We start from the raw sequence: 24,832 nt of genomic DNA on the forward strand, positions 1-24,832 counted from the left end.
AAGATAAAGAGTTGGCACATAAAGAAAGGATAGTAATAGTTATTGAAGTTGGTTCCTCCTGTATTATCAAAACAAAAGCAAGCATGCTCTAGAAAGCTTGATTTAGTATTCCATAATGCCACCTATCTTTTCCTGTTGCTTTTCTGTCCAGGGTTTATTATTATTATTACTATTATTAATAGCACTATTATTAATAATAGTATTATAACATTATACAATTAGCTAGCATAATACAGGCTGGCTTGGAATTGATGGTCATCTTGCCTCAGGCTCTACCTGTTTGGAATTATTGTAATTGTTATTAATTTTTATATTATTAATTTTATTTTATTATGTTTTTTGTGTTTCTAATATATGCCTTAAGCTAAAGACACAAAAAAATACTAAAATAATTATTGTAAATACTCAGTAAAGTCATGTTTATTTTTTTTTCTGGTGGTATATGATTAGTGGCTTATTTTTATTGACTACTTCCTGATTTTTTAAAGTCATTATTCTGAATACAGACAATCATATTGAAAGGACACTGTTTGCCCTATCATGTATTTTGTTAAAGGCCAGGAAACTCAAGGAGCACCTCAGTTAAGGGCTCTAATAATCATCATGAGCGCAAATACTACTGTTTTAGATCACCACTTCTGTTAATGTCCTTATTGTGGTGGGGTGAGAACCATTTATTTTTCTCCTCTAGTTTTTTTGGCAAATGCTTGGTGTGTGATGAGTATTTCTTGAAGTGAATTTAAATGAAAATTTATATCATTTCTACTTTTCAGTGGATGGAAATAATTGACAACCAGATAGAAAAAAGGAAACTGTTCCCGTTAGACTAAATATTATAGTTTCTATGTTCTGAGATTCACAAATTTTCATTATAATGTCTGTCTTGGAAAAGAGTTGTTTTATGATCTTGTATTAATATAAAATATAGGATTTTGTAAAAATAAACCCAAAGAGTATTTTATTTATTATTATTTATTTATTTTACATCAAGCTGGCAGTTTCTTCTCCCACCTCTCCTCCTAGTATTTCCCCACCCCCACCCCCATGCCTTTCTTCCCCTTTCCCATCAACTATTCTCTCATCTCATCAGGAAAGGAGAGGCCTCCCATGGATATCAACCAGCCCTGGCATATCAAGCTGCAGTAAGACTAGGTGCATCTTCTATTGAGGCTAGTCAAGGGTGCCCAGTAAGAGGAAAGGGTCCCAAAGGCAGGCAACAGAGACAGAGACAGCCTCTGCTCCCACTGTTAGGAGATCCACAAGAAAAAGCTAAACAACTGTAACACATATGTGGAGGGCTTAGGTCAGTCCCATGCAGTCTCTCTGATTGGAGGTTCAGTCTCTGAGAGTTCCTATGGATGCTGTGATTTTTTTTTTCAGTGTCCTTGATCTTACCACAGAGTAAAGTTGGAGCAGAAACTGAGGGAGTGGCTAGCCAACGACTTGTCCAGCTTGAGACCCTGACACTGCTATTATTCTGCCATACTTGCCGACAGGAGCCTAGCATAATTGCCATTAGAGTGGCTTCACCCAGCAACTGATGGAAATAGATGCAGAGAACCACAGCCAAACATTAGGTGAAGCTTGGAGAATCCTATGGAGGGGAGGGACAAATAATATTTTTTTTTATCTATATAAACTTTAAGAGGTGGAATTCAATGATATTGTGCAGCCAGGAGGATCAGGTGTTCAAGGTCATTCTCAGATACATAAGAGGTTCAAAGTCACCCTGTCACACATGAGATGGTGTCTCAAAAAACCATCACCTAGGCTATTTCCATTGTTCATGGTCACCCACCAACCATATCTACGTAGGTAAGTATGTTGCTTAAGGCAACATACATTTGGGCTGCAGGACAGAGAGAAATCAATCCCACACTGTTTTGGAAACTTCTTTTTCTCTTACTAGCTTTCATAGTAACACATGGTGCTATAAAACCTGCTTGCAGAGGCAGGGGTATCACACCAATGGTCTTATCCAGTACTGGACTGTTCTAGGAAAGATGTATCCACTGGCACAGTAGTAGCACTACTGCTGTGGTGTAGCTAACTGCTCTCTGACTTGATCTGAGGCCTGCCCCACAGAAGGCCTTAGTGCCATAATCCTGGTCAAAAGCCAATGGCTGGGAAGGTCATATACCCTAAGATAGAACCTGTTGCAGTTACTTTGCTAAATGTTGTCAAGTTGACTTCTAAATAGTTCTGTCTATACCAATATACCTGAGCTGCTCTCAATTCTGGTAGGAGAAAGATCTTTCTTCTGCAGTCAGTGCAGAAACTTATAACCGCTCAGAGTGCTGAGAATAAGAGACTGTGAGGACTTAGTCTACAGGCATGGTGAATAGCAACACTCCCCTTTTCCTGCTGTGAGGCTCAAAGAACATCAGAGAAGAACAGCAGAAAGAACGTAAGAGCCACAGCACGGGAAGCAGTGCAGCAAAAATTCTCTTTTCTGGGTCCGAACTGAATATTCCACCTGTAAACTCATAGCTGTTGTGGCTAAGTGCACAAGAAGAAGCCAATTAAAATTCTGAGACAGATGGAGTAATTTCCAGCCTCTTGCTGTTACTAAGAGGTTATTAGCAGTTGATAGTTGCTGAAGGAAAGCGCATCATTCTTATCTGAGGGTGCTCTCCTTAGTAGGTTTCCTAGGCTCCAGTGGCCAACCCCACAACCGTGCACACATGGGTAACACTCCTTGAACATAGTAGGTTAGAAAAATAAAGAAGTTGGAAGTAGGGTTGTGTTTGGGAGCATGTGAAGGTAGTTGGAGGGAGTCCATGAAGGATGTTTCTGATTACAGTTGATTGTGTTCATACTGAATCTTGTCAGTAATGTGACAATGCTCTAGGGGAAGTCTGAGCTAACTGGTTATTAGAACATGATGCAAGGGTGCCAGGTGGTGTGTGTAAGGAGTGCCTTGAAATGAAATTATAAATCAAACTTGAGCCATTACTGCTGACTTTACAAGGATTCAAATACCTATTCTCACTAAAGTAAGTATGTCCCACATCCTGTTCAAATGTAAGATTTGGACCAAAAAGACTTTATTGTCTATAAACACATTCCTTCTTTTATTCTGTGGTCTATGCTCTAAGTAAATAATGTGCTTAATCCGATCTCAACATTTTTATGGCCGATGAGCTATTATCCCTATAAAGTAAAATGACAGCTTCCTCAGAATAATCCAAGTCCATTAGGAACAGCATAGAAACAGCTGGCTGTATTGGGTGGGACACACTATCAGAAAAAATTTAAAAAAAAATTAAAAACATGGTCTCCATCATTTAAACAGCCATCACATTTAAGTGCCTTCCCCATGTCTTGTCTTTATTGTATGCACACAGTTAATGAGCAAGTGTTCTCTTTGCCATACTTCTCATGCCATGGTTATGGTCTCTGGCAAATAATTTATTTAGTCACTATGTTGTTTGTACTGTATACTTCTTTACTCTCTCCTAATGTGCAAAGTGCTTTAAAAACCTTGCAACCATCAAAGTAAAAGATGCAACTCAGTGCCTCACTTTCCAGCTTTGCCACAGGGCTCAATAATCTATAGATCATGTAATAATTTCATTTAGCAGCACAATAAAAGTCAAATTAGCTTCCACGAGACAGTTATGTATGGTAATCTGTATTACTGTGGCCTCCTACTGACTGTATTAGCATTGTAATGTTATTTCTCCTTCTAGGATTCTCTGAATCTTTTTCTTTCAGTTTATATTTATTGAATCATTATGAAAACTGAATTCTTAAAGTCTCAAAGAAATGAATTTATATAAAAAATTAATGTGCAGTGGTAATGATCTTGACTTCCAATGTATCACTTTTCCCTTCTCTAAAGTGGTTCCTTCGGCTGCTAGATTTTCAGAGTGGAAAATGGGCCTCTGTTGAAAAGGGATGGCTAGACTCTGTGTCGCCATCACTTAGAGCCAGCATTTCCAGTGGCCATGTTTTTTCTTTATACAATGATATCCTCCAAAGTTACTACTCTTTATTGCATAGGAAGTCCATCGTTTTGTCTGCATTTTACAGTGCTTGACCACAATTCCTAAAAATTTTTCCATTGGAGCATATGTGTCAGGGAGGGGACATGGTTAGGTGTGTGTGTGGATGAGTGTGTGTGTGTGTGTGTGTGTGTGTGTGTGTGTGTGTGTGTGTGTCTGTGAAGCTTGAGAGTCAGGTGTAACAAGAACATCTTACTGACAAATTAGAAATGAAATTAAAACACATTTTAGTCAGACAAAATGCTTTGATGCTTCCAAAGCCTTGGGCTCATGCATTTTCTTAAGGACCTTTTAATAATGTGGAGATTTGCTATTTACCTACTTTACATAATACTCTTCATTTTCAGCTTAAAACTACTTAATCATGATCAAGTTAAGGATGGAGAGGTTAACAGTAGGAAATCATATACCTTAAAAAAAAAACCAATCAACCATATAAGGTTTCAGTACAAACTACTATTTATAGATATTTCAGTCATAACCACTTATTATAAAATCTCTATGCAGTGGAATACTGTTCAGCCCAAACATAGCCAATTTTTCATTTTGAAGCAACAGAAAGCTCTCATCTGCTTGGACACCTGCCTCGGAGTCTTTTCTATGGTTGATCATTCCTCTTCACACTCCAATAGATTGTTAAAGTATTTTCAACTTTCTCCCAGCTGCCTCACTCCAATTTACTAGACAGCACTGTCTAGGGGTTCTGTTATTTTAGTGCTTCTGTGTGTATCCAACTCAGCAAAGATAATAGAACATCATCTCAGTTTTGAGAGGTTCGTCTCTACAATGCAAGGCTGAGCTCTGGCCAGAAAGCCCCTGAGAAAGCCTTATGAGATTTGTTTCATTGAGATGGAAGAAGAATGGAGAAAAGAAGCAAAGTATGCACTGTACTTGCAACTCAGATGTTTATGGCAGGACTGAGGATAGAGAAGGCAAAAAAAGGAAGGAAAAAATGAAATATGTAAGAAAGAAACAGGAGAGATGAGGGAATCAGTAGAAGATGAGGAGAAGACGAAAGCTATAAGAATCTACATGACTTTATTCTTTATTTAATAATAATTCTTCTTAAAGAGCTTAGCTTTCCAGAAAGGAAACAAAAGCTTGGTGTAGGCTACCATCATTCTTGTAGTTTGTAACTTTTCTGTTCTGTGTTTTCCTAAGTGTCCATAATGGTATAATTGGTTAGGGAAGATGAACTTACAGTGAAAGAAAGCAAAATGGGTTGGATTGACTGAACAAAGAAGAACTTCATGAAAAAACTACCGTGGGCCATTAATGTAAAATCTTCCCTATTGATGACATGGTGAGAATCTGCCCTCAGAAGCACCAGGAATAAAGACACCATCCTCTGCCCCAGGCCACCCCAGTCCTCAGTCCACCCATTTTGTTAATTATCTGTTCTATTCTAGATTTATGTCAACACACTCTTTCCACAACTGGGGCTTTCAAAACACTGGCAGGAATTTTCGAGTCTGGCTGTAATTACAAAATCACAAATAATTCAAGACACATATTATTCATCAATTGTAAATCTATAGCTCTATCTTTTTCCTGAGTTCTGATTCTGTGTTAGAAACTCTATTTCTTTTAATGCTTTCACTTTATATAAAAATGACTGTTGCAGGTAGTAGTTGCCATTAAATGACAGCTTCATCTCTTTAGAACCATAGTTGGTAAAGACTTTATGATAACTTACTCAGCATTCTTCAGGAGGAAAAATAATTCCCACCTTAAGTTTTGGTGACTAGCCTAGAATCATCATGTAGCCATCTGTTCGCAAAATTTCATGCTCAATTACATGGACAATTCTCCTTTTTCTTTATTGTTTTTCTCCAACTCACTAGTTTGACATACACACACACATACGTGCACCCCATAACAGTATATATACAACAGATATGCAGATATATACACATATATGCTACATACCAGTCACTTTGCCAGACATCACAAAAAAGAAACACAAATAATAAGAGCATCATCTATTTTTTGAGGTGCTCAAGTCTTAAAGAGGAGACATAATGTTCAAGAATTAACTGTGACATATCTGAAAACCTGCATGATAAAAGGCTCATTGTCCTGATGTGGAAATAATTAACAATGTCTAAGAAATTGAAGGAGGAACTCAAAGGAGTTCACAGGGATGAAGTGACCCTGGAAACCTTAGTGGGTCCAAGAATTGTCTGAGCTCATGCATGCAGCAGGGAGGAAGAGGACAATTTCCCAGGATTCAGTGATGCCAATTCAATGGGATGTGTGCTGTATACCCTGAAGAGTGGATACTTTGGTGTGTTGCTAACCGGATTTCAAGATAGCATGGGGAAACAAGCCTGTGATGCTCATTCTGGACTGTGGTCTGGTAACATGTATAGGGCAAAGGATGTTGAAGGATAGAAGACCTGCATGAACCCTGCATCTTGTGGTCTATGCCATTCTTCCTTCATCTGCCCTTCGGGTTTCTCTTATCTACATAGAGAGTGAAAATAATAATTCCTGCCTCATGTTATGGTTTTTGAGATCAAATTAAGCAATGCATATATAAAAGTCAGAGCAAAACTTGGCAGTTAGAGATAAACTAAATAATGTTAACTATTGTCAATATGATTTGATTGTAAGGAAATAAAGTTGGTTGTCTTTGAGATATTAGCTGGCATTGGGTACTTGATGCTATACAGAGAAGTTAATTTTGGTTCGTGATTTTGGAGGTTCAAACCTAAGATTGGACAGTATCATCATCTGGAACTTTGTCAGTGACATCAAATCATGGGAGGACGGCATGATGGACTTAGTAATTACACCTAGAACTGGAAATTATAGAGATAAAGGATGTGTGTGTGTGTGTGTGTGTGTGTGTGTGTGTTCTCTTATACATGAGAGTCCACTTGCAGTGATCCAAGGACGTCTTAAGAGCCACAGTGCCACTAATATTGTATTCTTATGGTCAAGCACATATGACGAAGGACACTGCCCCTTTTCACACTGTGGCAAAGAAGGTCAGATTTCTCTGATGGTGTTCACTCTCTAGTCAGGCAGGCTGAAAAATGCTTATGACCTTGGGAATACTGCCTAATACCTGTGTCTTTGTAAGTTAGAGAGAAAGTCAATAAAGCTTCAAGGCTTGGCTTTCAGGAAAAAAGAGATGTAAAATACTCAGTATAGCACACACCACAATGAGGTGATCTATCAACGTGAAGGTAAGAATATAGGGTAAGCAAAAAAAAAAAAAAAAAGGTTTTGTATTTACTTCTTGTCCCCAAACAGAAGATGTGAGAATTACATGTGAGTAGTTCACCTGGCTTTGGAAAAAGTTGTGGCGGCTGATGTTTAGGCAGTGGAGGTTTGTGTGTCGATTTCCTGTGAAAACTGAAGCTTCTAGAGGCTTCTATTTTTAACAGACACATATTTGGAGGTATTGTATTTGCAGCCTCGCGTGCTTCCTGTTTCTCCATTATCTTAAATGCAATTTCTACAATCAAGCAGAGCCCCAAATCTCTCTGTGTGCCTCTGGAAGCAAGACTTCTGACTCTGAGCATTAAAAATGCATTTAGCCCATGAAGCTTCTTGGCAGAGAAGCTTATTTCAAATGGCAGAGTCTGTGGTGAGCCAGAGAGGATGGTGCAACAGAAAGAGGGATCCAGCCAGAGCATGAGCTGGAAACAAAACAATGGGCATCGACAGCTATTTACTCCTGTGAGTGTTAGAAAAACATGTCAAAATTATATTGTCATATATATGTATACATACATACACAAACACACACATATAGGACTCTTGATACTCTTCTATTGTTCTCAGACATGAAAACATTTTAGACATGTTAGCTGATTTTAGTAAGAAAATAGCAGAGGTTGTTTGGATTGTGTGCTATAAAATTCATCTTAGCATTCACCCCACTGTGTGTCATGTTACACGGTGGTTATTAAGACGAGGGAAGGAGGTCTAGTCTCATCTTACAAAGACTTGCAGTCAGTTTCCAGCGAATGAGTGCGATCCAAAATGCACCCACTCCCATCCTGACGGTGTTCACTTAAGCAGTCCTCTCAGAGCCTGCTTCAGAAATCTGTGGGGAAACATTTTTCAGCTGATGTATGCATTTCTTATGACGACGTGCTAGCAAAGTGATCAATTCACAGAGATGAGGTGACAACTGCGAACCATAGGCCCATCCGCTGAAGTGTCATATTCTCATCTCAATCATTCAGTGTGCTGCAGGGGGTGTGTTGAGATGCATTCATAAGGAGATGGACACAACACAGTACCAACCACTGTCTAATCACTTTTTTTTAAAAAAAAAAAAAACCTTAAGAAAGCCAGTGTGTTTACTTGACCTCAGTACACATTTAGAGTATTATTCTGAGAAGTTTTCTAAAGTGGACCAAAGGATCAAGTACAAATTAAGGGAGAAAAGCATGATGTCTCACAAAGCAGAAGTAAGGATACATAAATGTGGGAGTGCATGGTTCCAACACCATGCCAGCTCCATGTCCAGCGTTCCTCTTCCTTCTGTGTGGCCGAGTGGGGAAAGCAGAAGCAAAGACATAGGGAGAATCATGGTGTGCCTCATATCTCCAACCTCAAGTTGTAAGTGGCTGTGGTCAGCTTTCTGTAAACCAGGGTGAGCCCACAGTTCTAAGGCCTCTCTCCTCCGACGTGCTGTTTTGATATTTAAATCAGTTGCTTGGAGCTGCACAGATATCCCTGATGGGAAAATCCTCTTTGCCTTTGGGCATTCAGGTTTTCTTGGGACTTTATATTTTCTTTTCCTCTTTGTTCTTCTTTGCATTTCCTGCCTTAAGTTATTGTTAAGTTATTGTTCAGTTTTACTCATTTTCTATTTCACAATCTCTCAGTTCTTATCAAAGCTTATGGCTGTTTCAAATTGTTTAACTTTACATAGTTCCTATCATGTAAGACAGATGTGTGAAACAGACATTTTGATAACCATGAGTAATGAATGGGATTCCATAAGAGATGCTGTCTTGCAATTTAGTATTATTGTGACTTTTCTTATAAACCTCAGGCATCATGACCACCAGCTTCTACACACATGGACCCAGTCTCTTCTTGTATCTGCCTCTAATTCTGTCTTCCTAATTTTCCTACTGCTTCCCCGTACATGAGCTTTACCATTCTATTTTTCTAAGCCATTACTTAGGAATCCAATTTCCCCTTTAATTTACTAAACAAACCTTCTTTCTGTTCACATCACTCCTTCTGTTTCCCAAATTCTAAAATAATAAAAAAATAGTTTACCAAAGCTTTTTGGTGAAACAAAAAAAAACAAAAATAAAAATTCATTTCTTGTCCTAAAAGTAACAAAACTATTTTAGTATGCCTTCAGTTTGGTTAAAATATAAGTACAAACACATCCACAATTTATGGGGAGAAGGCTACCATGTTAGATATAGAAACATCTCTAGAAGGGCATCCTCAATAAAAGATGTGAAAAAAAAATCTATGGTTTTATTTCATTTTTTTTTTTTTACTTGGAAAAATCAGACGCAAGACAGTTACTGGAGAAATGTATTTAAAAGAGCTTCACTCCTATTATGAAAAAAAAAAGATTCAATGAGTATTTGTATGTTTTAAAACTTTGTGTTACATATATTTTATGTAATTAAATATTTTCTTACAGGTTAGGACAGTGTAGGTGTAACACAAGGCACAAAACATATTCCCTTATGAATCCGTAAGAAGTGAATATACATGAGCAAAAGCAGGGCCAGGCGAAGAGTAGGTCTACATGTTCATAGCCCTCTGTAGAGGAGACTAAGGATATTATTCTAACCAGAAAGCAATGAAATTCATCAATAAATTATTGGAAAAGGTTGGGACATAGCAGATGATGCTAATAAATCTAAAGAGGTTGATTACGGTAGACAGCTAGTTAGACAGGAGACAATGAGCATTATAAATGTGCAGTCTCGGAACATCCCGAGTACATCCAGACTGTAGAGCATCTTGTCTCAGGAAGTCTTCAGGTACTCAGAAAACTATCCAAAGAACACTTCAGCTGAAGAATTCTTGCTATTCTGAGCATGAATGTGCCTGTAACCTAATATTTCTATTGAATTTATGGGTGGAAATTATGAATACCTGTTGGGATGCTGGTGAGCTGCAGTTGCATCTGGGTTAAGAGTTCTTCCATCTATTGATCTCAGCACAATAAAGGTAAGTGGTGCACCTGGAAATTGGATTTTTCTGTGATGGAGATGTGCTGAATCATGAACTATAGTTATACCCCTCATGTTTCAGGGACGTTTATAAAAGCTGCAGGGACTAAATCAAATCAGACCTGGAGAATGCAGAAAAAAATATTTGCAGCAAGCTTCAAAGGGTCATCTAAAATGTCACTTAAGAGAGTAGTATTTCTGAAATTATCCTGGGCAGACCACAGAGATTTTCAAACCACATCTAGTGTTTTCAGTGTTGTTGCCTCACTTAGGTTCCTAGATGTTGGATTTAAATTTTAATAATTTTCGTAATATATGTGTTCAAATATATACTTAAAGAGCAAGATATAGCTAATGCATTCTAAAAACCTATACATATTTTAAAGAAAAACAAGTACTTTAGATTATGTCTCTTATCCGAATATTTAGTTCAACTATACTTAAGCAGCCAGTCCTGAAGAAACCTGATAAGCTAAGGTCAGGTAGAAGGGGAGGAGACCTCCCTTATCTGTGGACTTGGAGAGGGGCAGGGAGGAGATGAGGGAGGGAGTAAGGGAGTGGGCTACAGCTGGCATACAAAGTTAATAAACTGTAACTAATATTTAAAAAATAAAAGAAAAAAAGATTAAAAAAAACTTAAAACTCTCAGAACAAGTAGCTTAAAATGTCTTGACACATTTATATTAAGTAAGAAATTGGCAGATGGAAGATGAGGTACAGACATCTGTCAATGTATGAAATTTTGTTTAATGACAGATGTTATGTTACTAGAGTTGGAAACCAAAGAAAGGTTTCTGAAAGGTGCAGATGTTGCTGATACAAACTTAACTGAGTTCTCAAACTTTCACCGAACTCCAGTGCTGGATTCTAACCTAACGAGACCTGGCTTCGCTATCAACACTGTTGCTTTTGGTTGCTGGTGCACTGATGAAAACATCAGGAAGTGCCACTGATGTGTTATAATGCACTCAGACCTGCACCCACTTTAAGGTTTATAACCACCATGTTATGCTTCCTCTCCGTACTGACTCACTTGCTCAAGTAACATCAGAAACTCCTTCAGGGTGAAATTCTCTAGCATTGGCCTTGAGACCGTGAAATCCATAGAATAGACTTTGCTTTTCTGTTACCAGTGTGTGACCATGGGCCAAACATTTAATTTCCCTGGATGCATACGCTAAATAGTATTAATAATTCTAGTTCACTATATGCCAATACTTTAGTCAGTATTCTTTCTGATTATTAATAACCTTCTTAAATAAACATATTCCCATTGACTTAGGGAAGAATTGTGCTCTGGAAATGCTAAAAAAGAAATGCCCATACTTATAGAGCTAATAAAAAGCAGAAATGGACTCCTAATTGGGAAATGTTCATTCTGAGAGTGTTTTTATTTGTTATGGTCATTTTTTGTTTGCTTTGTTTTCTCCTGATGGTCTGTACATAGCCTTGGCTAACCTGTAACTAGATAGTTTATTCCCAAACTCAGCATCCTTCTACCTTAGCTACCTAAGGATGTGAATTACAGGTACGTGCCTAAAATCCACATTCTTTGTCAGCATGCTACACTGTCTCCTTACTGTTCCATATTAGTTTGGCGATGTAAAATCTAAAAACACACATTAAGATCCAGGGAGCCTGAGCTTTAATCCTGGTAACTGGCTCTGAGAGGTTGGTGACTTCAGCGTTTTACTTTCTGTGTGCTTCAGTGATCCCACCAGCAAAATGTGGGTGATAATAGTATTACCTCCTAAGGCGTGTGAAATGTTAAGTCAAACAGAATGGTCTCCAGTGCAAATGAAGTAATAGTTTAGTGTGAATGATGATTTTTCCTGTTAAACTAAATTTAAGTATAAAAACCAAGGAACATGTGAAAAATGCAAAGGATTGGTCAACAAAATATTTATTAATCTGTTCTGGGTTTTAGATAACACTCATAGCATTCAAAGCATAATAATTCTTCTTAAAAATAATGATTCCACAGAGTGAAAACCCTTATTGTCTTGGAATTTCCCAATAAAACATGAATGGCTTCCAGGAATTGAAAGTCTTAAGAGGGAAATAAATTTCCTTCCAAGGTATTTTATAGAAATAGATGGCAATGAGTTTGCACTCTGCTGTATTTTTTACCAGAATAAGAGAGAGAGAAAAGAGAGGGAGAGAGAGAGAGAGAGAGAGAGAGAGAGTTGGTGTAAAGCACATGGTTTTAATCCACTTTTGAGCAAAAATATTAAATGTTGCTTGGTCTTTGATTATCATCTTCTTTAATCATTGTGATGGGGTGCATGAATTCCGGATGTGTACATGTGAGTGAGTATGTGCATATGTTGTTTTTATGAGTGCAGGAGTGCCACAGTGCACATGGTGAGGTCATAAGGCAAACATAAGCGTCTTTCTTGAGGACAACCTCGTTCCTTTTCTTCCACATTGTTTGAGGTACAGTTTCTTGTTGTTTGCTATATGTCAACGTAGCTGGTCTACAAGCTTTTATGAATCCTCCTGTCTTTGCAACCCACCTAGCTGCAGAAATGCATGTAGGACATGCTATAGAATGCTGCAAATGCATTCGACTTTATAAAGGTGCTAAGATATGAGCTCAGGTGTCATGATTTGCATGATGAGTGCTTAACTCACCAACCCATATCATAGTCTGGTTGTTTTATTTTTAAGTGACTCCTCAGCTTATGGATTTTAAAGATATTATGAGTCTCTTTATTTATTTTGACTTTTTTCTTTGTGGCCTAGAGAGGGTTATTAATACTGCATGAGAGCTTATTTATATTTATAAAGTCTCAAAGAGCATAAAGCTTCAAAGCCAAAGAATTTGAGTCTTGGGCTCTTGTGTAATCCAATTGGTGCATGAAATGATGAAAAGGTAATTTGTGTTACCATCATTAGAAATCAGGTTTTACATAAAATCAACAAATCACTTACTTAAGAAGACAATTTCCAATATAGCTGTTTTTGACATTGCATTAAAAGCTAAACTCTAGAAAAACATATGGATATCACAGAATCCCCAAATCCCCAAATATCCTCTGATCCTACTACATTTGAGATCTGCAAAGTGGAATCAACAGAAGCATTTCTGAATTGGTATAAGGTCATAGTCTGAAATAGAAAAAATCTAAATATACCAGCTAAATTAAAGCCTAGTAAGTCACTAAATTTTAGTAGTGAGCTACATGCTGTATATGCTGTGAAGGCAGAGAGATAGTTGGATCATTAATGAATATTTGCTGATGTATACTAATCACTTTGTTGCTATCAGGTCATATCTGGCTCAAATTCACTCCATTCTGAGTAACAACGTTGTTTTTCAGACTGTGCTATACTCTGTAAGACTCTATCTGATAAGCATTGTTTTATTCCATTCTGAAGTTGAAGGATGACTCTGGACCTTGAGGGACATGTCTCTAACATTACACACATAAGACAAACAGATCAGTGAATAATTCCTGAGCACAAGGGTTCCACTCTATTAATTTATTGGGGTAAATTTGGACTGTAGGGGCACATGAGTGTGTTCACCTCAAATCAGGTAAATCAAGCCTGAGAATTTAAATGACATATTATACCAACTCAAAGGTACAACCTGGGCTTCCTAAAGAGGCAGGCTCCTAGTATTGTGATGGTAATCGTCACTCAGTGTGTGGGGACTTTCTTATTTTTTTGGGGGGTGGGTTTATGATCACCTTCCCTGTGGTGCCGGGAAGGAGTTTCAAAATTCTTCTCAAAATAGTTGTGACAAGGAGTAACAGGAAAGTGATTGGCAGTTTTTTAAAATTATACACATCCTTCAGCTTCATAGGAGACAACTATCTACAGTGACTATTTTCCTTGCTTTAGAGTCTAATTATCTAAAGACCCTAGGCTGAGAATATTTTATATTAGCCAATGATTTGGGGAATTTTAAATTCTTTTTCCAGAAAGTTGCACATTGCCCCTTTTATAATAGAACAAACTACCTCATCTGAAAGATTCCATGAATTATTCATTCAATGAACATTTATTGGGAGCTTCTTGTTTCTAAACACTGAAGACTACAGAGTGCATATTATAATCTCTGTTTTTGAGATGCTTAAAGCTGAATTAACAAAACAGTTAACACTAGCAAAAATTTATTTCAGAAGAAAATAGTCTTTAAAAGTCATGTGAAAACCTATTATTGTAGAAGGTTCCTAAAATATTAAAACATATACATATATACATACAGGAAGACTTCAAATGAAGTTACCTTTGGTATAGGCTAACAATCCTTCCCAAACAGAACAAAACAAAGTAAATAACCCCATACTGAAAACAAAATCAGTGCCAGGTGTGCGTTACTTCTTTTGAATTGGTGTCCAGTGGGGTACAGTGGACCCCAAAACAATATAGGCTATTTTTATGGCTCTTGGTTATGTTCTAGAACTTGATGGTAATAACCTAATGCTGCAGATATCATATACTTGAGTCAGTATATGAATAATTAAACTAGTACTGACTCAAGAAGTTCATCCCTACTTGATAGCTTTCATAGGAACTAGATATGCGACCAGGGGTGAGAAGTAATGAATGGTCTTGCTGTGTGAACCATAGCTATCAGCCTATCACAATATGTCCATTGGTCCAATAAAGCCTATATTTCTGGAATAAACTGTAAAACGTAAGGTTTTTCTCTATGTGCTCCCTATTAAAAGCTTCAGACACTATAGCTGGGAAGATACTCAGCTAGTCCAACACTGGCCTGGTCTTTCTTCAACACTGTTTCCATAGTGACTCTCTCTCTTTCTCATTCTCTCTCTCTCTCTATTTCTTTCTGACTCTCTCTCTGTCTCTAGTCTTCACTTGAGACCCTCTACCTGGGTTCCCTAGTCCTGCCTTAACTCTACTGGATAGCTATAGGCTGTTTATCTCATTATTTAACTAATCATAAGATGATGGGGAACAACGTTTACCAAATATTAAGATGGGATATTATTCATAAAAAAGACAATGCCAGAGTCTGGCCTGAGTCAGATCTGCATGGAAATCAGCATTTGAATAAAACGGAGATGATAATTACACAGTGTGCAAAGACATTATCCCAACAACCATTTGCTTTCAGATTGGATTTAAGGCCTGCTCTATAAGAAAGAATTTATGCTAGCACTAAAAACTGAATGAAGAAACTGTGGCTGAGTATATTATTGGTTTTAAGAGGAACTTAATATCACAATGAATGAACAACATAATGAACTGTCCCCTAAAGGGAGATGGCTCAGCAGTCAAGAGCCCTAACTGCTCTTTCACAGCACCTGAGTTCAACTCTTAGCCTCTGCATAGTGGCTCACAACCATCTATAATTCTAGTACCAGAGGATTAAACATCTTTCTGGACCCCATGGAGATTAAGCATGTATGAGGTACAGAGACACATGCAGGCAAAATACCCATACACATAGCAATAAATAAACAAATAAATACATAACTATGTAAATACATAAATATTGCTTATATTTTGGACCCACAGATTAATGCATCTTTGAGCATTCATCATAGAAGCTTCTTTTCACAGTCAATTATGAATAATACAGTGACTCACAATTGTTAGAATTGTAGGGAATAGGAGACTGTGAAGTGCTCAGTCCTGAAAGGGCTATCTATACCATGTACCCTCTATTGCAAAGTGATCGTCATGGAGAAGGCTGTGTGAAGATGGTAAGAGCAGGAGACAGTGGATGACTGCTTTGAAACAACATTTTCCAAACATGACAAGGTTGTTGCACACATGAACATATAGGTGCTGTGACCGCACATGTTCTACACAAGTTCAAGCCAACTAAAATCCCAGACTGCTGGGAGAAGCACTCACAAAACTGTATTACTTGCTGAGGAGATATTGGCAACTGATGACTGCCAAGTGAGGAAAAATCAGGGTTTTTGAATGTAGCCCCCAATAAGCTTCTCATGTTCCAAGGGATAGTCCTACATTCATCTACTTAACAACAGCCCTAGGAGGGGCACAGCAGAATAGATTGAAAAGATAAGTATATACAACTGCAAGAGAAAAAAAAAGGTTGAGGATATTGGAAGAACTATTGTGTAGGGAGTGGGGGTAAATTTGATTAAAACACAATATACTTTAAAAATTATCAAATAGTAATGTTTTAAAAAAAATCTCATGCAATTACTTGATAAGAAAAACAAATCCATGAGATGTCTTTGGGCAGTTTCATAGAGTAATAGTTTATGTAGTTCCAATTTGGTGTCCCTTATTAGCAGAAAACAACCTGGGAAAACAGTATACTCTAACTTGCAATTTTGTTTTCTGGGTTTCTGTTACCTGAATTCAATTGATATCATTATAGATTGATGATCCTTTTCTTGTGTACTCTTAAGGATGTAGTGAGATTGGTTTCTAAAAAAACAAACAAAAAAACCCATTTACTTTTTGTTAATATGTTTTTTTTTTTGTTTTAATCTCAAGTGGGGCTGTTTCAGTTTGTCCACAGCCATTAACTATGATTGTCTCCTGCTCTAGCAGGGGCATGATTTGTGCCATGTGCAAATAGTTTAATTCTGAGAACTCATCAGAGAGTATAAATGCCAGAACACCAAGAGAGTCTGTGTAATCTGGTGCTACCCTGCTACTTCCCACCGCTGTTGCTGGTTTGTTCTACTGCTGTGTTTGCTGTTGCTGTTTTGCTGGACTGCTGGATATCCTGACTATGAAGACTGGCCCCAAAGAACTACATCCATTAATAGAAGAAAGTAGTCCAAAAAGACATATGCTGCCCCTTTCCTGACTTTCTTTTTTTTACTGCCTGTTAGGGATTGGGGTGGAGAAGGGAGGTAGAGGCATAAGAAACCAAAATAAAATAGATTTAAAAAGGGCTTTACAAGTGGCATCCAGATGTAGGGTGTAGAATAATGGAAAACTTGGTTTCTAATGCCGTAGAGGAGACCGACCGCAGGGTATGAAGAACTGACTATGCTATGTCAGGATATCAACAAAAGGTCTACTTGGCTGTTGCCACTGGGTTCTCTCTCACTTCGCTCCTAGAGGGGAGTTTCTGTTTTTGCTTCATCTTCTTCATGTATTCTGTTTTAAAAAGAAAATGTTGGGATAATGGTTGAACAATTTGAAAAGTTGCAAGTGGATATGGAGAGGGGTTTGAGAAACAAACAAAAAATGGATGAAATAGGAAAATCAGAAGGCTTGCTCAATTATCTCATCTTTCAAAGGATTGCAGAGTTGGCTACGCAGCTAGGATTTTTAGCTGAGTTGGAAGTGCTCAGGAAGCCAGTAGCACTGTTGGAAAAGAGAGAAAAAAGGGTTCAGACCTGGTGACTCAGAGAATGAGCTTCTCAAAATTGTTGCCCCATCCTGCTCCAAGCACTTTTAGTGTCAAGTTTTCACAGTCCCTGGGCCAACTGGAGAGCTGGGAGGAGCAAAAAGGCTGTACAGGACAAAAGGGTTAAAGACAAGCAACCTATTTTGAAAGAAGGGGTTAATCCTGAGCAAGCTGAGCTGCCAGAGAAGCAAACTTAGGTTATGAGATTACCACCATTAGCATTCCCAGTAGCCACCAAAAGCCTTAGATATCAAAATCCTCCTTGCTTCAATTGTGGTAAACTTGTTCATTTGAAAAGAAATTGTGACCAAGCTGCTAAAACCCTCAGAGCTCAAAATGGCTGGTGCATAAACTGAGAAATACAGCACTTTCTGCCAGAGCATCTAAAGAGCCATTTCTGGCAACACTGGGTTCTCTATAAGAAAACCTAAGCTTCCCAGGGTTTGTAGCTGCTGTGGCAAAGAGCTTCATTGGACTAGTTATTGTAGGTTCAAGAGGGTAGGAGGTAACCTTTTCCCATTACGAAGCAGTTTTGGAGTCCTAACTTGAGGCTCAGGAGCAAAACATACAAACTGTTTCAGACAAGAACAGCTGAGAGTTCTAAGGTTACAGGAAAAAAAAAGCGAACATTAATTTGAAAAGTGTTTGGCTTGTTGATAATCTCCTTTTAAGAAAGCAACAACAGTGTCCTTTGCCTTACAGAAGCTTTTCTGTTTCATAAAGTCCCATTTATTGATAGTTGCTCTTAAAGACTGTTCTGTTGGTATTCTGTTCAGCAAGTTGTGTCCTGTGCTAGTGAGTTCAAGGCTCTTCCCCTCTTTTTCTTCTAACAGGTTTAGTGTGTCTGGTTTTATATTGAGGTCTTTGATCCACTTGGACTTTAGTTTTGTGCAGGGTGAAAAGAATAGATCTATTTGCATTTTTCTACATATAGACATCCAGTTAGATCAGCAACATTTGTTGAAGATGCTATCTTTTTTTTTTCCATTGAATGGTTTTGGCATCTTTGTCAAAGATGAGGTGTCCATAAGTGTGTGGGTTTATAGTAAGGGGAACAGGAGCTGTGTCTGACATGAATTCAGTAGCTGGCTCTTTGATCACCTCCCCATGTGGTGGGGAGGCAGCCTTACCAGGCCACAGAGGAAGACTATGCAGCCAGTTCTGATGAGATCTGATAGCGAGCGCCATATAGTAGGTAGTAGGGGTGGAAGACCTCCCCATCAGTGGACTAGGGGAGGAGAATGGGAAGAGAAGAAGAAGGGGGGGGAGGCAGGATTGGGAGGAGACAAGAGAGGGGATAAGGGAGGAGCCACCGCTGGGATAAAAAGTGAATAAATTGTAATGAATTGTTAAAATGAAAGCTTCTGTAAAGCAAAGGACACTGTCATCAGAACAAAACGTCCTTAGTCAGACAATTAGGTATGGCACTTTCTCAAGATCCAGCTATACCACTCCTAGGCATATATCCAAAAGAGGCTCAAGTATACAACAAGGACATTTGTTCAACCATGTTTGTAGCAGCTTTATTTGTAATAGCCAGAAGTTGGAAACAACCCAGATGCCCCTCAGCTGAGGAATGTATACAGAAATTGTGGTACATCTACACCACAATGGAATATTACTCAGTGATAAAAAAAAAAGGAAATCATGAAATTTGCAGGTAAATGATGTTGGGAACTGGCTGGAAAAGATCATCCCGAGTGAGCTATCCCAGAAGTAGAAAGACACACAGGTTATATACTCACTCATAAGTGGATATTAGACATATAATATAGGATAAACATACTGAAATCTATATACCTAAAGAAACTAATCAGGAATGAGGACTCTGCCTAAGATGCTCAATCCCCATTCAGAAAGGCAAAGAGGATGGACAACAGAAGAGGGAGCATCTCCATCGACATCCTGTAGGGTAGAACCTTTCAGAGGCCCTCTGTGTAGACTCCTGTCCTCTTCCCTATTTTCTCCCTCCTCCATTGTCCATCCTGTTTGCCTTACTGAATGGGGATTGAGCATTTTAGCCAGAGTCCTCTTTCCTGATTAGTTTCTCTGGGTTGGTGGTTGTGTGCCCGCCATTCTGTGGGATCTTTTCCAAGGATAGACTAGGTGACCTTAGGTCTGTCCTGCTTGCTTCCTTCTGTGTGGGGTTTTCTCGCTACTGGGACTCCCAGTCTCTGGTGTTTTGGTGCCCACAGTTCAGCCTGGGAAGGCAATCAGGACACAAAGGCATGTGGCTCTGGTCTGGCAACCTGATGCCTGCACCACCAGGGATCTCTTCTGGTTTCTGGCTGGGTGACCTGAGAGTATACCCAACTGATTCCCACACCATGGAGTTTCCTCTCACCTGGGAAACATGATCACTGTTGTTTTAGGTCCCAGAGTTCAGTCTCTTGGTCGCTGTGCAGACATTGCTGTCCTGCTCCTTAGAAACAGTGTCCTCCCAGCACCACCATCTTGGATTCCTGGTACTTTCTCTTAGAGCTGGAATAACCATACCTCAGACCCAGTAATACCACTGCTGGGTATACATCCAAAAGATGCTCCACCATACAACAAGTACATTTGCTCAACCATGTTCATAGCAGCTTTATTTATTATAGCCAGAAACTGGAAACAACCTAAATGTCCCTCAACCTAAGAAACCTAAGAATGGGTCAAGAAACCGTGGTACACTTATACAATGAAATACTACTCAAACATTAAAAGAAAGGAAATCATGAAATTTGCAGGCAAATGGATGGAACTAGAAAATATCATCCTGAGTGAGGAGAAACAGACCCAGAAATAAACACATGGTATATACTCACTTATAAGTGGATTTTAGTCATGCTATACAGCATAGACATACTACAATGCACAGACACCAAGAATATAAGTCTAGTGGGTATTTTAGGTTTCATGTCAGCCCACTAGTTAGGGCAGTGGGGGATATCTTTGATATAGACTATGTTGTGTGCTTTTTGATCACTTCCCCATGATGGAACTTCCCTACCAGGCCACAGGGGAGGAAGACAAACTCAGGCCTCATGTGAAAAGGTGAGCTGGAGTGTCTGGGTAGGGTGGGGAGCTCCCCTATTCTGAGGAATATGGGAGAGGGGATGTGAATGGGAGGGTGGGAGTGGGAGGAGAGGAGGAAGGAGCCTATGACTGAGATGTAAATTGAATTAATTAATAAAAAAGAAATACAGCATAGGTAAAGCACAAGTACTTCAAAATAGTTATTATGAATAACGTTTAAAGACCTTAAAAGAGGATATGAAATCTAAATCATGAAGTCAATGAAAATACAATCAAACATAGAATAAAATGAAGAAAAGAGTTCATGACATGAAAGTAGAACTAGAATCACTATAGAATACCTAAACTGAGGTGAAACAAATAAATGAAATATTGAAGAAGTCAAACAAAGACCTCTGAAGTAGTCCTCACCAAAAGAAGAAAAGAGATGTAACAGAGCATATCAGGCATTGAAGGCAAGTCAAAGAAAATGTTAAATCTACAATATGATTAAACAAATAAATCAAAACAACAACACCAACAAAACAAAACAGGTGCAAAACATCCAGGAAATCTGGTACACTATGAAAAAAAACCTAATATAAAAAATAATAAAAATTGAGGAAGGAGAATAAACGCAAGTCAAATCACAGAAACTATTTTCAACAAAAATCATAAAAAAAAAATTTCCCTAACCTAAAAAAAATAGTGTCTACTAAGGTATAACAAGCATACAGAATGCCAAATTGACTGGAATTTTAGTTACAACAGATGAAGGAAGAAAAACATTTCATAATAAAGCCAAATTTAAGTAACATCTATCTACAAATCCAGATCTATAGGAGTTGCTAGAAGAAAAACTTCAAGCTGAAAAGGTTAACCACATTCAAGAAAACTCAGGGAATAAATAATTCCAGACCAGCAAATCAAAACTAAGGCAATAAACCTACTCCATAACAACAAAACAACAGGAATCAATAAATACTGCTTATTGATTATTCTCAATGTCAAGGGTCTCAATTCTCCAATAAAAAGATACATACTAACAGCCTGGCTAGAAAACCAGGATTCATCCTTCTGTTGCATCCAAGAAATACATCTTACCATCAAGGATAGACATCACCTCAGAGTAAAAGGATGGAAAAAAAATATTTCAACCAAATGGACCCAAGAAGCAATCTGGTGTGGCCATTTTAATATCTGATAATGTAGACTCCAAACTAACACTAATCAGAAGAGATATTGGAAGAGCACTCCATACTCATCAAAGGAAAAGGTCTATCGGAAGGATATTCCAATTCTAAATATTCATACACCAAACACAAGACACCCAAGTTCATAAAAGAAACACTGCTACAGGTAAAAGAAGAATTTGACCGTCAAACAGAAATCATGGGTGGCTTCAACAGTCCTTACTCTTAAACAGACACATCATCTAGATAAAAACTAAACAGAAATGCTGGAGTTAAATGATATCATAAAAAATGCACCTAGCAGATATTTATGGAATATTTTACTGAAACATGAAAGAATATACCTTATTCTCAGCAGCTCATGGAATGTTCTTCAACATATATTACATATTCTGAAGCAAAGCAAGTCTCAACAGATGCAAGAAAATGAAATAACACCCTACATCCTATCTGACAATCACAGATTAAGCTGGATGTCAACATCAACCAAAGCAACAACAACAAAAATTTTACAAGCTCATAGAAACTGACAAGCTCACTACTGAATAATGAATGGATCAAACACATATTAAAAATAAATTTTAAAAATTTGACAGTGGAATATATATAAAACACAACACACTCCAACACATGGAACACAATGAAGATAGTTCTAAGAGGCAACTTCACAGTACTGAATGTGGCTGTGTTTAAAACATAAGAGATATTTCATATTTGTAACTCAACAACACACATGAAATGTCTAGTACAAAAAGAAGTTACATCCAAAAGGAGTAGACTGCAAAAAATATTCAATCTTAGGTCTGACATCAATAAAATAGAAACAAACAAAACAATACAGAGAATCAAAGAAACAAAGAGTTTGTTCTAAAGGAAAAGTCAATATAATTGGATAAACCCTTAACCAAACTAACTACAAGCCAAAAAGATAAGATCCAAATTAATAAAATTAGAGATGAAAAGGGGGACTTATCAAAAGTCACCAAAGAAATCCAGAAAAAGAATATAGTTTAAAAACTTGAAATCCATCAAAATGGAAAAACCTAAAAGAAATGAATAAATTTCTTGATATGTACCAAATACCAAATTTAGGTTAAGACCAGACATGCAATATAAACAGACCTATAACCTCTAATTAAATAAAAGCAGTAATTAAAATTCTCCCAAACAAACAAACAAATAGCCCAGATATGGATGTGTTGTGAACGTTCTGGTTTATGATATCTAAACAGGTTTTTGTTATAATTCCAAGTTGGGGATTTTAGTTTGTCCATATCTGTTAAGTATGTCATGTGGAGCATGGTCTTTGCCAGCTGGAATTAGTTGAATTCTGAAGACTTTGGAAGGGTGTGTATACGATAATCCAGAAGACAAAGGCGTGGCTGCTCGGAGAAGGACTGCTAGTTGCTGGTTAGTCCTGCTGCTGCATTTGATGTATGATGATTTGATGGCTACCTGGATTTCTGGATTTCTGGATTACTGATATTGGTATTTTCCCCAAAAGAATTCTATGACCCTACCCAGCATTAAGTAGCAAAGAGAACTCTGTCCCCTGATACCACTGCTTTCTCTCCTACCCAGTGTTGGGGTGTTGGAAGGGAGGTAGAGCATTTAAGAACCCTACTTGAAATTCAGTGCTGTTTAAGAGCATTTATATCATTTACAAAAACTCATAAAATCAACAGGCTATGCTGTAGGAAAGCTGGTAAGATGATTTGGCCAGACACAACAGAGAAACTTGCATCCTATAGTAGTTTCTGTTAGCAATAGAGGCATTACCACCCAGAAATCAAGCCTCCTAGAGACTGCCCCCACCTCTCAGTTCTTTGTCGACTTTCTAGCAAGGTAACGAGGGGAGCTGATGATTGCTTTAGCTTAATCATTTTGATTCCATGGCAGCCAGACACAGCTTGTCATCTGCAATTACAGTGCCAGCTAAACAGCAAAACTTGAGGGAAGATTTGATGCAAACAGAACAAAGAAATGCTGATCTATACTGAGGTGCATATTTAATTGCACTTAAAATGAAAGCATTCGTTACTACCAAACTCTCAAGAAATGGCAGAGAACTCACATTAAAAATGGAAGGTGAGAATTTGATGGGATGTTTGTATAACCTCAGAAACCTCTGTAGTAATAGCTAGCTAAGGGAATGTTGGCATGTGTATTCTTTTCTCAGGGAAGGGCTGGAGAGAAAAGATGCTCCTACATCTTCCTGGTTCAAATGAAATAATTAGGGACATGAACATGTGGGTAAATTCTATCAAAATCAGATAATATCAAGTAAAGCCAGTCCTTTTAAATGACATACAATGCTTAAGGTAAAAATTAGCTTCCTATGGATTAATATTAGTGAGTGGCCTAGATGAAATAATGCATCAATGGGTGATTTCCTGTAAAAGATTTGTAAAAATGTGTAAACACATTTCCTGTAAAAGATGCTGTGTTCCATATTTAAAAACCATATATGGTATAAAACCATGATTCCTCCAGTTGTCACCCACTGGTGCTAGACAAAAACAGCATAAATAAATGATAAAATATAAATGGACCAGTAAAATAAACAGGTATGGCTTACTTATGACTCACAAACTGTTGCTGCTTCCATAGCTTCACACAGTGTGGAGTTAGCTTTTGACATTAACAGAAGATTGTAAGATGCCTGAAATGCCTCTTGGGTGCCCAGAAAGCATTCTACTGATATAGTTATTTCTTACACAAAAATAAGCAGAAACGAGCAATTAGTGAGTAAGTATTCATTAGAGAAATGTGTTAAGATTTACTCTGCAAAGACCCCAAACTGATGCTCAGAAGCTTTCCTGAATGGGATTCCCCATCTCCTGGCCCTCTAGAATCCCTCTTTAGTACATTTATCTGAATATTGCCTATAATAAAAACCATCTGGATATTTTTAATTCTCAATTAAAACCAGGAAAATACTTTTCTTTTTCTGAACACAATTCTAGGCATCTAAAGGGATGAAAAAAAATATTCAGTCGTGTATGCTTTTATCCAATGAGGTCATGGAATTCTTTGTTTGCCAGTAATTGTAGAGTGTTCAGTATCAACACATATTCCTAGATCCTGTACCAGTTTATGAAAGAACATCTTTAAGTGCCTCGGCATTCTGAGGCTTCCCTCCAC

The sequence above is a fragment of the Meriones unguiculatus genome, chromosome 4 (genome assembly GCF_030254825.1).
Source record: "Meriones unguiculatus strain TT.TT164.6M chromosome 4, Bangor_MerUng_6.1, whole genome shotgun sequence".
Classification (NCBI taxonomy): domain Eukaryota; kingdom Metazoa; phylum Chordata; class Mammalia; order Rodentia; family Muridae; genus Meriones; species Meriones unguiculatus.